This window comes from Silurus aristotelis (genome assembly GCF_946808225.1).
Source record: "Silurus aristotelis genome assembly, chromosome: 4".
Lineage (NCBI taxonomy): Eukaryota > Metazoa > Chordata > Actinopteri > Siluriformes > Siluridae > Silurus > Silurus aristotelis.
Genome location: NC_139577.1, coordinates 11,833,826 through 11,839,825, shown reverse-complemented (window position 1 = coordinate 11,839,825; position 6,000 = coordinate 11,833,826).

Sequence of the window (6,000 nt, the reverse complement as noted above, 5' to 3'; positions counted from 1 at the left end):
TAGATAACCCTCTGCTCTATAGCTACAACAAACTTAATCATTTTAATTTTGTTACGAAAAGAAAAGTTTCTTAGTCCTATTACTAAATGTGATATGCAGTGACTAAAGGTTCTGTTTAACACTAGAATTACTGACTTTTTTATTTTCTGGTGCACGTCCTGAGGTGTTAGTCACCCCCGCTGAGATTTTCACAGTTCTTCAGCTCGATTCTCCCCCTGCTTTTGTTGTGCAAACCACCCAACACCTGTGAGGCCTGGCACATTTGCATTTGTTTACTGAGACTGAGAGAGCTTAGTGAGTTCAGGAGACCCACGAGAGCTTGAATTTAGAGCTTGAACTAGCAGAGTTGTCTTCAGCTTTACTGTTCAATTCTGCATATCCTTGTAAAGGACCCTTAGTTGTCAGAGTTCCTCCAGAATGGCCTCCTTATCTTCACAGAGTTGCCAAATCTCCTGTAATGTCATAGGCAGCTTGTCATTGCTTGGTAAACTGTGTGTCTGCCTCTAGTGTAGCCTGGAGATACAGCCAGTTTTGATCTGTTCTCCCTCGAAATTGAAGCTCTCGTGGGTCTCCTGAACTCATTAGACTCTGAGGGAGATGGTGAACTACAGTGTTAACTATCAGTGGCCATTCGACATCGTGCAACCTGTCACCCAGCACTGACCATTCAGTGGTCACTCAGCAGTGGCCTTTCAGCAGTGGTCACTCAGCAGTGGCCTTTCAGCATGCATTCTGCATCACGCAACCTACTGAACAGCAGCTAAGACAGCAAGAATCACCTCATATGCAATCAGTTCTATACCCAGTAAAGTTGAGTGTTCTGAATCCTGTACCGTGTTTTGACTGACACACTGGGGTGAGTACAATCCCCTGATCAGCGCACACCAGATCCAAAATCCTAACATTTTGTCCTTCGAGCTGGATAGGAAACCGTCCTAACAATTGGTCGTGATTCTGTCAATTGTGACTGTGTATGTAAGGGAGTGGCATTGCATGACTACAGCACAGTGCTGTGCATAAAAGCAGACTGACCCAGGCATTTTTGAGAACGCACATCAGGATGGCCTCCGTATCACTGCCACGCAGGAAGAACCTCTCCACGCAACAGGCTTTGGCCTGGCTTCAGGAAACGGACGAAGCAGACTCTGATGGAGGAGAGATTTCATTTGTCCAGCAGGCCACTCTTTAGAAGAATCCTAAAAGGAAACGGAACAAGAACCCAACATGCCTCCACGGAAGATGCACCATGGTACTGGGAAGCCCTGTCTGAGCCAGATGGCAAAAGACGGCACTGTGTGGGTAGAGGAGGACATTGGAATGCCCAGTGCAGTAGCAAATCACTCGTGCTTTACTGCGCAAGCTGGACCCACAGAGTCTGCTAAGGTTTGTCATTGCCATAGTACATATGATATTTATATAAACCTATTTAGAGTGAGGGTTATGTAAATTTACCATTCTCTATTTGTTCATCTTCTGACAGCGTAAAATTACAAGCGTGCTCCAAAGCTTCCTTTGCCTGTTAGACATGGGAATGCTGCAGACCATCAGGGAGTTCACGGTCCATCAAGCCCGCAGAACAGAGCCGGACTGGAATTTGGCAATTCATGAACTGATGGCATTCATTTCAATTCTGTTTGTAAGAGCAATCATGTGTTCCATTGGTGCCATTGTGGATTGCTGGTCAGAAAGCTTTCTGGTGCCAGTAATCAAAGAGACAATGCCCCGAGATAGATTAATTACAATTATGCAACATCTTCGATTTGATGACAAGGACACGCGTGCAGAACGGGTGAAAACAGACACATTTGCTGCGATCTTCGACATCTGGACACGCTTCAACAAGAACTGTGCTGAGAGTTTCACTTCAGGAGAACACATGACCATAGATGAACAGCTGTTCCCTACCAAGGTTCGTTGTCCATTCACACAGTATATCGCAACCAAGCCAGACAAATGTGGGATCAAGTTCTGGATGGCCACCGATTTGGAGTTCAAATATGTCTGCAATGCACCTCCTTACTTGGGAAAGGACCCCAGTCGTCAGAAGGGAGAGAGGCTGGCAGAGACCATGGTCATGAATCTGATTGAGCCATTTTTGGATCATGGGAGAAATGTCACGATGGACAATTTCTTTACTTCACTGTCACTGTCGCACAGACTGCTGCAGCGGAAAACAACGCTACTGGGCACGGCGAATAAAGCCTGATCGTGAACTTCCTCAGCTTGCAAAAGACACTGCACGGCGAGAGGTATTCTCCACTTCAGTGCTTAGAAGTGGCAGTGTCTTCTTGACAATTTATTTACCTAAAAAAAAACAAGACTGTGTGTGTTCCATGCACCAAGTTCCATGCACCAAGATGTCACATGACGATCGGTGACAGCAGAAAGTGGCAACCCAACACGATAACAGACTATAACCACATGAACGTATGTGAATGTGTGTATAATTTTACACCGGTGCTACAATGTTTTCTGATGTGTATTATACAGGCCTATAGGAAAAAAGCACATATACTCATGACTCTCTCTCTCTCTGCAAATGTGCCAGGCCTCACAGGTAATTGGTGTGTTTGCACAACAAAAGCAGGAGAACAATGGAGCTGCAGGCCTGTGAAAATCTCAGCAGGGGTGCTACTAGGTGTGAGGTCCAGGGAATTTACGCAAATTTGCGCAGGTTTAGTAAAGCTAGTGTTAAAAAAACTGTGCCTATAAATGTCAGGATGCTTGATTATTAAAGTAAAGCCATTCATCACACTTCATGGGTCATTGAAGATTTTGTACAGCTGATAGGGTATGTAGCCAAACTACTTAGCCATGCTTATTTTCCTAAAATCACTTTATATGAGAACATTACTCATCTCGAAGCAAATGACAAGATAAAACTGAAACAACACACTTCTTTGCACTTTTGCAGAGTTCAGCAATGTTTTGCATAAAAGATTAACAGCATACTAATTCAATTAAGTTGATGTAAATGTGTGTGGACATGTTTAGGCTCTGGTAATTAATGGATGATGAGAACATTTTAAAACCAATGACCTTATAAGAATCAAGTCCATTGTCTCATTTGAACATAATAACCCATTGGATATTTACCCATCCCCTTGCTGTTATACACTTTCAATCTGTCTAATATATTCTTTGCAGATATATAAAAAAAAATATTTCTGCAATCTATGTTTTGTGCTAGAAACATTATCCTTAATGGGTTACCTTTTGACATAACCTACAAAAGTGGCTATATAGCAATATAAAATTTTATATAATAGAATGTTTTATTTATTCACAGTTTAATTCTTTCCCTCTTTGACCTACGAAAGCTAAAAATCATGCCAGGTGTTTATATATATATATATCAGAGCGTGGACAACGCAGGGGCGTTCCCATAGCGTTTTGACGCAGGGTCTCGTTCTCTCGGTGGATCTAGGGTTACGTTCGTAAACTAGAGACGATCTTAGTGCTGCAGTCGACACTATAGATCATGATCTCCTCCTAGATCGCTTACAAAATTATATTGGCATTCAGGGACAGGCATTGAGCTGGTTTAAATCCTACCTGTCCGATTGTTACCATTTTGTAGACTTAAATGGAGAGCTATCCAGATTAATGCTAGTAAATTATACTGTGCCACAAGGTTCAGTTCTAGGACCCCTGCTTTTCACAATATACATGCTTTCCTTACGAAATATTATTAGAAGGCATGAAATTAGCTTCCACTGTTATGCTGATGATACTCAGCTACATATCTCATCAAAACCAGGCTATACAGCTCAATTAGCTCGGTGTTAAACTAAGTGTGTTAAAGAATTAAAAGACTGGATGACGCATAACTTTCTACTATTAAATTCTGATAAGACGGAGATTTTGCTCATCGGCCCAAAAACCAGTACACAGAAGCTCCAGCATTTTAACCTGCATTTAGACGGATGTTCTGTAACTACGGTTCAACGGTAAAAAACCTGGGAGTTATTTTAGACAGCAACTTGTCTTTTAAAAATCATATCAACCAAGTTACAAAAACAGCCTCCTTTCACTTTAGAAATATTTCTAAGATTAGAAACATGTTACCTATATCTGATGCAGAGAAGCTCATCCATGCGTTTATGACCTCCAGAATAGACTATTGTAATGCATTACTAGGTGGATGTCCTGCATCATTAATAAACAAGCTTCAGTTAGTTCAGAATGCGGCAGCCAGTGTTTCCACAAGGTGAAGTAAATATGATCATATAACCCCAATTTTATCGTCCCTACACTGGCCACCTGTTAAGTTTCGAATCAACTACAAACTACTACTTCTTACTTATAAAACACTATCTGATCACATGCACATTATCAACTTGTGCTGTTAATATCATGAACAGCAGCTAAGCTAATTTATCTCCACTGCTTCTCTTTCTCTGGATCTTTCTGCTGGATCTATGATGATCACAAATGTTAAGCTATTTTATGAGTTGCTTAGTAGCTCCTAGTTTCATAACCATAATGACTGTATAAGACTGTAGAAAGAACATTACTTATAATCACACACTTTAGTGCTCATGTTAGTTCTCACTCTCCAGTGTTCTGTATTGTTTAAAGACTATAATCACACTCTTAATGTCACCCAAATGAGGATGGGTTCCCCTTTTTGAGTCTGGTTCCTCTCAAGGTTCTTCCTCATAACATCTAAGGGAGTTTTTCCTTGCCACAGGCTTGCTCATCAGGGATAAATGCACACTATTCACCTTGACTGTTGATTTCTGTAAAGCTGCTTTGAGACAATGTCAGTTGTGAAAAGCGCTATAGAAATAAACTTGACTTGACTTGACATATATATAAATAAATACATAATTTTTTGAACCACAATATGTTTTATAATTAATCAGACTCAAAATAATTTTTGTTTATGAGCATAGCCAGTGTGTTTGATATACATTACAAGGTTTAATGACAAATGCAAAATGCATATAAACACAAACCTTTCCAGGTTGTGTAGTTAAAGGCTGGTAAGCAGGTTATATTTTGTTTTGCCATGTTGTCTTCCTCCCTGAAGTCAAATGTAAACGCATTACACACTTCAAGCTTGGCACAGATGTACCTATTTCCATCTTTTAGTTGTTGTTTTTCTCAGTGAATGAATCCAATTGTGCAGCTGCCAAGATAAACAATAAAATATTATATTGATTTAATATTTCTGTTCTAGCTATTAAAATTCTCTTCTCAAACACACCTGTGCTTTTACTGTCACATTCTAGTGTTCACATAGCAACAAGAAAGTATCTCCTGTATAATACCGAATAAACTGAAGGACTCTTACATAGGACAAATTCAATCATTTAAATAAAATTATAATTTAGTATTAAAAAAAAACCCTGTTCATTTATATACAGCATTAAAATATATGGTACAAGGATTTATATAAATAGACATGATAAACATAATAGTACACAATGACATAAAACATTGTCATAAGCATTAATACACCTACATTACACACATAAATTGGCAGAAATCTAATAAATAAACAGGAATACAAAACATTCTACAAAAAGACTTGCTGAGCAACAAAAAATAAGTTGTGCCTTATGTAAAGGTCTTGCAGGGAATAGTGTAGAGTGGAGTTTTCTCTCAGTCTTTAAAAGAGGAGAAGCTATCACTGACTGCTGAAGAGCATTCCAGTCTTCTGTAGTTAATATAAGGTAGTGAGCAGATCAATATCAGATGAGTACAGGGAAATGGAGTGTATATTTGCGTGTTTAAAGCTGTGCTGTGAGTCCATAGGGAAGTGTGAGTAGGAATCAATACAAAATCCTTGCCCTATCATATTATTTTGTTGCTGAAAATGTATCCTGCCAAAAGTGATCTCTTACAGGATCTCTTCACCACCGTCCACAGGGAAACGTCTCTAGGTAACATATGTAACCCTAGTTCCCTGAGGGAATGAGACGCTGCGTCGAAACACTTTGGGAACATGCCTGAGTGTTCACACTCTGAAATAATGTGTGTAATCAGTCAAAA